Source organism: Theropithecus gelada, chromosome 17 (genome assembly GCF_003255815.1).
Source record: "Theropithecus gelada isolate Dixy chromosome 17, Tgel_1.0, whole genome shotgun sequence".
NCBI lineage: Eukaryota > Metazoa > Chordata > Mammalia > Primates > Cercopithecidae > Theropithecus > Theropithecus gelada.
The window spans coordinates 14,211,633-14,224,475 of NC_037685.1; positions in this window are offsets into that span (position 1 = coordinate 14,211,633).

Below are 12,843 nucleotides of genomic sequence, written 5' to 3' on the forward strand. Positions count from 1 at the left end.
CAAGTTTTCAGAGGTAGGACCTTTAAGAAGTAACTAGGACATGAGGGCTCTACCTTCATAAATGGATTAATGACATGATTGTGGGAGTGGATTTTTTTATAAAAGGACAACTTCAGCCCTTTTTGCCTCTCTCTCTTTTTTGACCTTTTGTCATGGGATACACAGCAAGAAGGTCCTTGCTAGATACTGGTCCTTTGATCTTGAAGTTTCCAGCCTCCAGAACTGTAAGTCACTAAAATTTTGTTCATTCTAAATTACCCAATCTGTGGTATTCTGTTATAGCAGAACAAAACTAAGAAACACATTCAGAGAACTGTTACTTTTTTCCATGTCTGGAAAGTCCCTGGAAAACCCATTCTCAGGGTTTGTTGTTATTTGATCTGATTCAGACCTTGGTCAGTGCCAGTAGCCTTTTCCATGGAACCTTTGCCCAATGCAGTCAGCAGCAATTGTTTAACCTTGAAACTGCCTAAAACAGTAACACCAGTAAATAAGAGCCTAGCCAAAAATTTCTAAAAGAAAAAGCTGGGGTATGCGATGTATGTATAAGCTTTGCATATCTTTAGAAAACTCCACTATATTACAGGAAATTGAGAAGTCCATGGAAATGTATAGGGCTGAACACATACTCAAGCTTGTGAATACATATAGAAAAAAACTGAGAAGGTCCTAAGCTGATGTTTAGGCACTGTAAAGGCAGGAAGAATGAAGACAAATACAGAGATGTACGCTTCCTGACTGAAGGCATTGAAGGCATGTCCTGAAACATACACAGAAGCTCTTGCAAAGATTGGATGTCATATCCATTCAAAGCATTTAAGGAAATCTCTATTCAGTCATTAGCTGACTACAGAGTTAGCTTAAGAGGGGCACTAAATAAAGAAACAGCAACACAACAATATAGAGCAACAGTGAACCTTAGGAGAGATGAAAAATCTGGGTTACAAAGTTGTCAATTTACATTACGATTGTATTTATGTATTTATTTATTGAGACAAGGTCTTACTCTGTCACCCAGGCTGAAGTGCAGTTGTATCAACACAGCTCACTGCAGCCAGGACCCCCTGGGCTCAAGCAATCCTCCTTCCTCAGCCTTATGAGTTCCTGGGAATACAGGTATGTACCACTGTGCCTAGCTAATTTTTTTTACTTTTTGGACAAATAGAGGTCTCACTATGTTGCCCAGGCTGGTCCCAAACTCCTAGCCTCAAGTGATCCTCCCATCTTGGCCTCCCTAAGTGCTGGGATTCCAGGCATAAGCCACTGTTTCCAACCCAAAATTATATTATTTTAAATGTTCAGTGTTCAACAACTAAAAAATTGAGACATGTAAACAATCAAGAAAGTATGGCCTATACAGAGAAAAAAAAGTATCAATAGAGGTTGCCACTTAAGAATTTGCTGATGACTGGCTTATGAGACAAAGACTTTAAATCAGTTATTTCAAATATATTCCCAAAAAACACATCTAAAAATATTAAAGGAAAGTATGAGAACACTACCCAGTAAAACACAAGATACAAACAAACACATGGATATTATCTTTTAAAGAACCAATAGAAATTATGGAGTAAAAGGTACAATAAATTTGCTAGAGAGAACTCAACAGCAGATATGTGTCAATAAAAGGACAAATTGACTGACTTGAATTAAGGTTGTCCAGTTTCAGAACAGAAAGAAATAAAAATGAAAAAAGTTAAGAGATCCTCAGAGACCTTTGAAATACCATTAAGCATATCAAATATGCATCATAGAAGTCCCAGAAGAATAAGAAAGAAGGAGGCAGAAAGAATATTTGAGAAAATAATTGTCAAAAATGTTCTGAATTTGATGAAGGGCATTAATGTACACATTCAAGAAGCTCAACAAACTCCAAATAGAATAAACTTAAAGAGATCAACTCCTAAAAACATTATAATCAAACTATCAAATCTAAAGACAAAAGAGAATCTTGAAAGTAGTAACAGAGCAGCAATTTACCACATACAATTTATCCTCAATACAATTAGCACCTGATTTCTCTTCTGGTCATGGAGGCCAGATGGCAGTGAGATGACATATTTAAAGTGATAAAATAAAAATATGATTGACCAACATACTGTAGCCAGTAAAACAATCCTTCAAAAATGAAAGAGAAATTAAGATATATTTTCAGATAAACAAAACCAAAAAAAATCATCACAAGCAGACCTGTCCTACAAGAAATACTAAAGAGATTTCTTCAAATAGAAATGAAAGGACACTAGGCAATTACTTGAATCCATATGAATAAATAAATAGCACTGGTAAAGGTAACTAGATAGGTAAATTTGAATGACAAAAATAATTGTCTGTAAGGCTTTTATACTCCTACCTGATTTAAAAATAACCTGAAAATAACAACAACTATAAATCTGTATTGATGACCACATAAAGTATAAAAATGTAATTTGTATGACAAAAATAATACAAAAGATGGAGGACATAACAGGGCTAAGTAGAACGAGAAGTTTTATATACTGTTAACATAAAGTTGGGAATAATCAGAACAGGGTTGTTATAAGGTATTAATAAGGTGCCAATATTATCCCCAGGGCGACCATTAAAAAAGAAACTCAACAAAATATAGTAAAAAATGATTAAGAATTTAAAAATATGATCCATCTCTGTACTGTCTACAAAAGACAAAGTTTACATCCAAAGATACAAACAGAAAGTAAGATGAAGAGAAAACTATCTTGTGCAAATAACAATCCTCAGAAAGTTGGAGTGACTGTAATATTAAAAATGTTATCCCATCTCTACTCAAAATAAAACAATTAGCCAGACATGGTAGTATGCACCTGTGCTCCCAGCTACTAGGAAGATGAAATGAGAGGATCACTTGAGCCCAGGAGGTCAAAGCTGCCACGAACCAAGATCACGCCTCTGCACTCCAGCCTGGATGACAGAGTGAGACCCTGAAAACAGGAAAGAACAAAAGAAAGAAAAGAAAGAGAGAGAGAGGGAGAGGGAGGGAGGGGGAGAGAGAGAGAGAGAGAGAAAGAGAAAAACATTTTGTAATGATAAAAGGACTTACCTTTCAGAAAAATGTAATTATAAATGTATATGCACCTAACAATCAGAGTCCAAGAATATACGAAGCAAAAACTGACAGAACTGAAGGAAAGAACAGACAATTCAACAATAATAGTTGAAAACTTCAATATCCCACTTTCAATGATGAATAGAACAACTAGACAGAAGACGGCAAGAAAACAGAGGACTTGAACATTATAATCAGCTAGACCCAATAGATATATGTAGAACACTGCATCAAAAAATAAAATACACATTATTCTCAAGTGCACCTAGAATATTTTGCAGAGAAAAAAACCATGTATTACACCCTAAAACAAGTCTTAATGGGTTTAAAAGTACTGGAATTATATAAAATATCTTCTCTGACCACAATAGAATGACATTAGAAATCAGTAACAGAAGGAAATTTAGGGAATCCACAAAGGTGTGGAAATAAAACACCACATTCCAAAATAACTAATGGGTCGAAGAAAAATTACAAGAAAAATTACAAAATGCTTTGATATGGATAAAAACCAAAAAAACACTATATTCAATAATTGAAAGCATGAGAAAAATTAGTGCTTTGAGGAAAAATTATAGCTGTAAACATCTATATTTTAAAAAGAGATCTCAAATCAATAACCTAAGCTTCCATCATAAGACACTAGAAAAAAAAGAGCAAACAAAGAAGAAAGAAGGAAATAATAAAGATTAACATGGAAATAAATGAAACAAAGAACAGAACAACAACAGTGAACATCAATGAAAGCAAAAGTTTAGTTTTGGAAAGAATGACAAACCTTAGGCTAGATCGATGAAGCAATGAAGAGAGAAGACTCAAATAACTAAAATGAGAAATGAAAAAGAGAAAATTACAATCAATTTTATATAAATAAAAATTATGATAACAGAATATTACAAATGATTGTACTGCAACAAATTGGGCAACCTAGATGAAATACATAAATTCTTGGACATACATAACCTATCAAAACTGAATCATGAAGAAATAGAAATTCTGAATAGACCTATAGCCAGCAAGGAAATTAAACTATTAATTAAAAATCTTTCTGCAAATAAAAGATTAAGACCACATAGGTTCACTGATGAAATCTACCAAATATCTAAAGAAGAATTAACACCGACCCTTTACAAACTCTTTCCCCAAAAAAAAAGAAGAGGAGGGAATAATACTTAATTCATTCTATGAGGCCAGTATTACTCTGACACCAAATCCAGACAAGGATATCACAAGGAATGAGTATCACAAATCAGTTTGCCTTGTGAACAAAGACTCAAAATTCTCAATAAAATATAAGCAAGCCAAACTCAGAAACACATAAAAAGGAGTTATACATCATGGCCATGACCTGAAGTTTATCCCAAGAATGCAGAGTTTATTTACATTCATAATAACATAATAGCAATAAAATAAATCTACAAAAAAAACACTGAAAGCATCATATTTAATGAATCACATGTCATGAAAACTGACAGCTTTTCTCCTAAAATTAGTAATGAACAAGGTATCTGCTCTTGCCACTTGTATTCAACATTGCACTGCAGTTTGTATGTAGGACAATTAGGCAAGGAAAATAAATAAGCAGCATCCAGACTGGAAATGAAGAAGTAAAACTCTCTTTTTGCAGATGACCTGATTTTGTATGTAGAAAATCCTAAGAAAAGTACACATGCACATGCACACACAACCTACTAGAGGTAATAAACTAACCAAGTATGGTTGCAGAATAAAAAAATCAACATGCAAAATTTAATTGTATCTGTATGTACTAGCAACGAACAATCAAAAAAAAATCAAGGAGTAAATTACATTTATAATAGCATCAAACAGAGCAAAATATGAGGCAATAAATTTAACAAAAGAAGTACAAAACTTGAACTCTTAAAAATATTAAATACTCTTGAAAGAAATTAAAGATCTAAATAAATATAAAGATATCCCATGTTCATGGATATAAAGACTTAATACTGTTAAGATGACAATACTCCCCCAGATTGATCTGCAGATTCAACAGAATCTCCATCAAAATCTGAGCTGGCATCTTTGCAGAAATCTACAAGCTAATTCTAAAATTAATATGGAGGGGCAAAAGACACAGAATAACCAAAACAATCTTGAAAACAAATAGAGTTGGAGGCCTCACACTTTCTGATTTCAGAACTTACTACAAGTTCCAATAATCAAGACAATGTGATACTGGAACAAGGATACAAATATAGATCAACAGAATATGATAGAAATCCAGGGGAAAAAACTCTACTTTTATGGTCAGTTGATTTTCACCAGGGTGCCAAGACACTTCAATGGGGAAAAAATAGACTTTTCAACAAATGCCACTGGGACAACTAGATTTCCACACACAAAAACTGAAGCTAGACCTCCTACCTCTCATCATACACAAAATTAACTTAAAATGAATCAAATTCTTAAAATAAGAGCCAAAACTATAAAAAATCTTAGAATAAAACATAGGCATAAATCTTTGTGATGCTGGGTTGGGTAAGGGTTTCATAGCTGTGAAACTAAAAGCATGAGAACAAAGAAAAATAGATAAATTAGAGTTTATTCAAACTTAAAACTTCTGTGCTTCAAAAAACACTATCAAGGAAATCAGGCTGCACAGTGGTGTATGCCTGTAATCTCAATACTTTGGGAGGTCAAGGCAGGAGGACTCCCTGAGACCAGAAGTTCAAGACTAGCCTGGACAACAAAGCGACACCCCATTTCTAAAATAATTAATTAATTAATTAAAAATAAAAATAAAAATAAAAAGACAACCTACAGAATGGAAAAAAATGATTTTAAATCATGTATCTGATAAGGGACTATTATCAAGAATATGTAAAGAACTCTTACAATTCAACAATAAAAAGACATAAACAATGAGCAAAGAGTTTAAATAAACATTTCTCCAAAGAAGACCTACAATACCCACACATTACTGGTGAGAATGTAAATTGGTGCAGTCACTTTTAAAACAATGTCAGATCCTCAAAAATCAAACACAGAGTTACCATATGACCCAGTATATCTACTCCCAAGTATACACCGAAGACAATTAAAACGTATTTCTACAGAAAAAGTTGTTCATGAATGTTCATTACAACATTTTTCATAATAGCCTGAAGACAGAAACAATCCAAATGTCCATCAACTAATGACTGAATAAACAAAGTGATTTATCCATATAATACAGTGTTGTGCTATAAAACATCATGGATTTCTGATACATACATCGATGAACCTTAAAAAAATGCCAAGTAAAAGAAGCCAGGCACAACAAGCCACTTATTATATGATTCCATTTATATAAAATGTCCAGAATAGACTCATAGAGACATAAAGGTGGTTAGTGTTGCCAGGAGTGGGAGGAGTGGGGAAATAGAGGGTGACTGCCACGTATACCGTTTCTTCTACAAGTGATTAAAATGTTCTGAAATTAGATAATAGCAATCATTGTACAACTCTGTAAATATACTAAAAATCACTGAATTGTACACTTTAAAAAGATGACTTTTATCATATATTGAACTACACCTTAATTTTGGAAGTTGTTGTCCTTTTTCTCATCACATAAATTTTCAGAATGCTGTGATAAAATGAGGGTCTTTTTTCACTCATATTTCTCAGCAGAACAATTTTTACCCACCGCTCATGTTTCTTCGATGTAGAGAATTTCTTTAGTATAACCCTTGGATTTTCTTGGCCACTTACGCATTCTGCCCAAAAGGAGGTAAAATGACAATCCTAGTTCAAATTCCTTTATTTTATTGAGAGCTATATGACTATAATAGCATACTTACACTATTTCCCAATAACTCTCTCTTCCTTCTCTGCCCTCACATGCTATGTTTCTATACTGTAATGGCTTATAACCTTGCTTCAGTGTGTTCCACCTGCTTGAAAGTATAGTACTCAGCTCTAATGTCTACAATATTCGGTCAAGAGGATTATTTCTTTGTGTTTTCCCATAATCTTCCAACCCCTCATAAATGGTAGTTCAGAGTCAAGAGGCCTTCTACGGTTTTTTGTTTTGTTTTGTTTTTTGTCAATACTAGAGTCTACGTTTTCAGTTTTCTGTTGTTTGGGGTGAATTTGGAAAGCAGAACCATCATCTTAACTGCCCTTAAATGGAAGTTTCCCAATAATAATTTAATTACTCTTCCTGACTTTGCTTCAGTTTCTCCAATGCATCCTCCATATTGCTGCTGAAGTGAACTACCAACACATCTGACCATTCCTCTCACCTGCTCAAAATATCTTAAGGGACTACGAAGTATGATTTAAATTACTTTGCATAGCGTATGAAGCTCTTCCACATGTGGTCTCTGTTTATTTAACTCCTCTTCTCTTTGGCCCTAATCCCTTCCCGCATATACCGCAGGCAGACTAATTCACAGAAAGCTGGAGAATTGCAAATATTTTCTCAACTACCATGCTTTTGCACATGGATTTCTCTGTAAAATATTCTTATCTCCTTGTGCCTATCTGTAAAACAATTTTACCTTCAGGTCCATTTCAGATAAGATGTCCTGTCTCATGTGAAGGGAGTTAATCACTCCCTCTTCTCTGCTGTCTCTACCTGATCCCTGAAGTCATCACACTCAGTGGTAATTATTTGTTTAGGTGAAATTCTCATCCCTTTAAAATTGTTTACCATTTGTTTGATAGTCTTTAAGCCCATTCATTCTTTAAAATACTTACTGAGCAACAACTCTGCTCCAAATATGAAATACAAAGAAAGATAAAAACACTCCAAGCCTCTAAGGATACAAAGCCAGTATTGTTACCTACCTTCCTGTGATTTTATGCCATCTGTCTGTACATATACGCTAACTACTTGGAGATGTGAAAGATGTCAGAATCAAAATGGAGCCACTTGTGTTTAAAAAAAAAAAAAAAAAAAAACTGGAGTCTCAGAAGGCACAAAGGGAACATTCTCATGTATAAATGACTAATAAGAATTGTCACAAAAGACTACAAAAACCACAACCTTGCACAAAGGTCATCACAACCTTACAAAACAATACTTCTGAGAGGACAATCACCTGTCCAAATTTGGACTGTTGCTGTTGATCCTGGTTACCAAGGAGAATTATCTCAAAACAATTATGTAATCTTCCTCATTTTTCCTTCAAAAACCCTTGTCTTCCTTTACCTGCCTGAATGTACACATATGAAATAGTTTACTATGGCATATTTATACCCATTGCAATGCTCTATTCCCAAATAAATATGATTTTCTTTTAGAAAGTCTCTCTCAGTTATTTAGGTTGATGGAGGCAAGAACCATGTCATATATATTGTTCTAGAATTTTCAGTGCTTAACAGAATTTTGTATTTTGTAGGCACTCGATATTTCCAGAGCCTACAAACTGTTCTTCAGTCTTCAGTTTTGTTCTGATATCTGCCACAAAATGTTCTTCACAGGAAACTCAAAATTATGTTTCTAAAATACAAGGCTACACAAAGCATTCTCTGCTGTAAGACATTTAATGACTGTTCTTTCCCTATGACAAGGTCTGTCTTCCCCATCAGACTATAATCTCAGCAACAAAAGGGTCTTCATATTCTTCTTGTAAACCTTGCGGTCAGCAAAGAGTCTGAAACACAAACATTTGACAAAAGATGTATTGGTTTGATTTGTTTGAGTATTGGTTGAAATTAGTGGGTAATTCCTGGGATTTAAATATATATTTGATTCAAATATATTTTACTTTATCTGGGATTAGAGCAATTATACATGATTATATTTTATGTCACTCATTCATTTATGTGTCTCAAATATCCTAGCACATTATTCTCACTTTTTCTGATGAAAAGGAGCCATGTCTTAGTTACAGTATACAGAATCCAACACAGTAACATGTTCAAATACATAGCAACAGCTTATGACTGTGTTACATTTAGTTTAAAAAAAAAAATAGACAATAACAAAAATGTAGAGTTTCCAATGCTATATTTTTTGTTTAAGTACTTTCTCAGTTTCACAGTTCCTAGGACTGATAATTTCACAAATAACTGAGGACATACATTTTTCTCTAAAGAGCTTAGAAGTAACTGTCATTCTTTTTTATCAAAGGAGGGTACTGAGACAGAGAGAATGAGTGATATAACCAAGGTCACCAATATAATCATGAGGTGCAGGTGATGGTGGCATAAACAGAATCAGATAACAATTCACAGAACACAGTGAGGAAGGCCAGGAATACTAAGCAGGGAATATTGATGGGGATGTTAGACAGACAATTCTACAAACTAACATGCCTCATCCTAAACAATAAAATCCCTGACCACAGAAGGCAGAGAACAAACTAGGATTAAGAGAAGCAAAATCTGAAACCTCATGTAAAGTAACTCTCCTCCCCCTGAGGTCATAAAATAAGAAGAGTCCATCCTATAAACAAAAATCAAAGATCATGCTCCCAACAGAGTTTTTCCCAACAGACAACGCTCATCAGAAATTGGCACTTCTATTTTCTCAAGGCAATCATTGTCTCTCACATGGGTCTAAAATAGTCCATTTAGCCCTGTCTTTTACCCAGACTCTTCCTCATTTTTGCTTCTGAATACTGACCTATTTTTTTCTGCTGAACATATGGCCTGGTTGTCAATCTCATCGTTCACTAAACAGAAAATTACAAATGTAAAATGATTTTTAAGAGGGCATAATCTCATACTCTTGGCTATTTGCATTCCTTTCTCTCCCTATTCTATTACAGTCATGCTCGTACGGGGCACTTCTTCTCCTGCAATGGATTTAGGTTTCTGAGTCTCCCTACCCTCTGCTCCTCAAGGACTTAACCAGCTGCATTGCCTGGTGGTTGAAGTCACAGCCTTGACAGCCCTGGCCTTAAGGGGAGTTGCTCCTTTCCAGGCAAATGTATTGTTAATGGGCTTATGTTGAATTTATGAGAAAGACAAAGCAGTGCTAAAGATCACTGAGTTTTTAAAAGAACTTCTCTCTGGACTGGATACTAATAAAATTATCCTTTAAGCTACTTCTTATAGAACCACAGAGAGCAAATACAAAGAAGCAAGTTCTACAGACAAAGTCCAAGCAAACACAAAGGCAGTGGATGTTTCTGCTTCAGCTCTATAAATTCTGCCTTCTAAAGGATGATGTGTAGGCAGAAATTGATGGATTCTCTCTTTCTTCCTAGTCTTTACGTGTTAGCAATGTCAATGGTCAGTACACAGTGCACAAACCACTGTAAATATGTGTATCTGTGAATAGTCCTTGGGAGCTGAGTAGTCAGGAAGAGAAAAGATCACATATTTCATATTGTGACCAACAGAGAGATTCTAGTAACAAGACTCATGCTACTGCGAGCTATCCCAGCATGTGTAAATTCTCTGACTTGAGCTAAGTGAATCTTATTCTTAAGGGCTCTTCCTTTTAGCCCCTCTTATCTCAGCAAAGCAATCCCTGCTGATCTACTTCTGAAAGTATTTCTCCATTCAATAACTGGCTCTTTCTGTTTCATTAGATCTACATAGATCAACCAGCACAGCACTTGATTTGAATTTAATTGTTCCGTCACACGTGCATTCTCACAAGCTCTAAAATGCCCCCATGTACCTCCAAGGTGAGCCCAGTAACCTTTTAAAAGTCAGGCCAGCCAGTCTTCAGACCCTCTTGTTCTGGCTTCAGAGCAGGAAGTGTTCAGGCTTTTGAAAGGGCCTTTGAATGAGGAGGGGGCAGATCAGGAAGACGCCAACCCTCTAACAGAACAGACCATGGCTAATACATTTTACTTTTTTTTTCTTCCACTCCTTTGAAGGTTCGGATACATTTTGCTCTGAGGAAGCTCACCACAATATCTCTCCTTCTCTACCTACCTAAAATCCCCTGCACATTGTCACACAGCTTGATAGTCTGTAAGCTAGATTTATGTGGGTAACATTTGCTTTTAAGGTGCCAACACTTTCAGGAGGCTCGCTTGACCACTTTATTTCTAAATTCAAACTGAGATCAACCTTCATAGACAAAACATGAATTTTGATGTGGGAAGATGAGGGTGAATTTTTCAACAAGTAAGACCTCATCATAGCATATGATGAGATAAGAGTTTCAGACAGCAACAGGTCAGCAACAGGGCAGTGCAAGCAGCCACTGGAGAAGTGCAAGACAGACTGATTACATTATGTACTGGTATTCACTCATTTAATCCCAAATCAGCACTTCAAGGAGTTATTTTATTAGGCATCTTTTTTTCACAAATAAAAAAGAAAATGGGGCTTAGAGAGGTTGCTACTTTTCCATAATCTCCTACAGATAACTGTTCCATCAGGAATTAGGTTTCAACAGTGTCTAGATCCAGAAACTGCCTTTACCTGTAAGTCTGCACTTGGAACTGACCAGTGGGAAGGGCAGGCACGGCTCTGGAGCCAGAGTAGAAGCAGGGGCCACGGAGACTGGGCTCTCTCTCTAATTTCCCCCTACTGCCATGAACAGCTAAACCATAATCTCAACTGTATTCTCTTCCTTTGCTTTCTAGAACTCCAGAGAGTAGTGAACTTGCAAAAATGCCACTTTTTCTTTTTATAATCTTACTCTGATAGAGTATATTTAGCATAAGGAAAGTAACACAACTTCGAAGATTGTGGGCTCCACTTTATTTTGGTCCCTCACTCATAAAGGTTAAGAGCATAGGCCAGGCATGGTGGCTCATGCCTGTAATTCCAGCACTTTGGGAGGCCAAGGGGCTGGGGGCGGATCACAAAGTCAGGGGTTCAAGACCAGCCTGGCCAACATAGTGAAACCTCTTCTCTACTAAAAATACAAACATTAGCCCCACGTGTGGTGGCATGCACCTGTAGTCCCAGCTACTCAGGAGGCTGAGGTGGGAGAATTGCTTGAACCTGGGAGGTGGAGGTTGCAACTCCATCTCAAAAAAAAAAAAAAGAAAAGAAAGAAAGAAAGAAACATAGACCATAGAATCAGATTACTGAGTTCAAATTCCTATTCCACCTTAGACCAGCTATGTGACCTTGGGCAAACTCGTCAGCCTCCCCAGGCCTCAATTTCCTCATCTGAAAAATGAGGATGATAAAAATGTCTGCTCCTTAGGATGAAGGTGATGACTGATTCAATGAGATAACACATGTGAGGCACATAAAGTGAGCACTTGGTAAAGGTCAGGTATAGATGCTTTACTGAAAAACTATTTTTTGCTCTTGGGGTATTTTTAGGCTCTAAAAATTTAGAAGTGTGCCAGGCACAGTGGCTCATGCCTGTGATCCCAGCACTTTGGGAGGCCAAGGTGGGTGAAACACTTAAGTCCAGGAGTTCCAGACAAGCCTGGGTAATATAGAGAGACCTTGTCTCTACAAAAAGCAAAAAAATAAAAATTAGCTAGGCATGGTAGTTCATACCTACGGTCCCAGCTACTTGCAAAGCTGAGGCAGGAATTGCTTGAGATTCGGAGTTTGAGGCTGGTATGGTTTGGCTGTGTCACCACCCAAATCTCTTCTTGAATTGGAGTCCCCATAATCCCCATGTGTCACGGGAGGTACCCAGTCAGAAGTGATTGGATCTTGGGGGATTTTTCCCCCATGCTGTTTTCATGATAGTGAGTGAGTTATCATGAGATCTGATGGTTTTATAAGTGTCTGGCATTTTCCCTGCTGGCTCTCATTCTCTCTCTTACTGTCCTGTGAAGAGATACCTTCTGCCATGATTGTAAGTTTCCTGAGGCCTCCCCAGCTATGCAGAACTGGGAGTCAATCAAACCTCTTTTCTTTATAAATTACCCAGTCTCAAGTATTTCTTCATA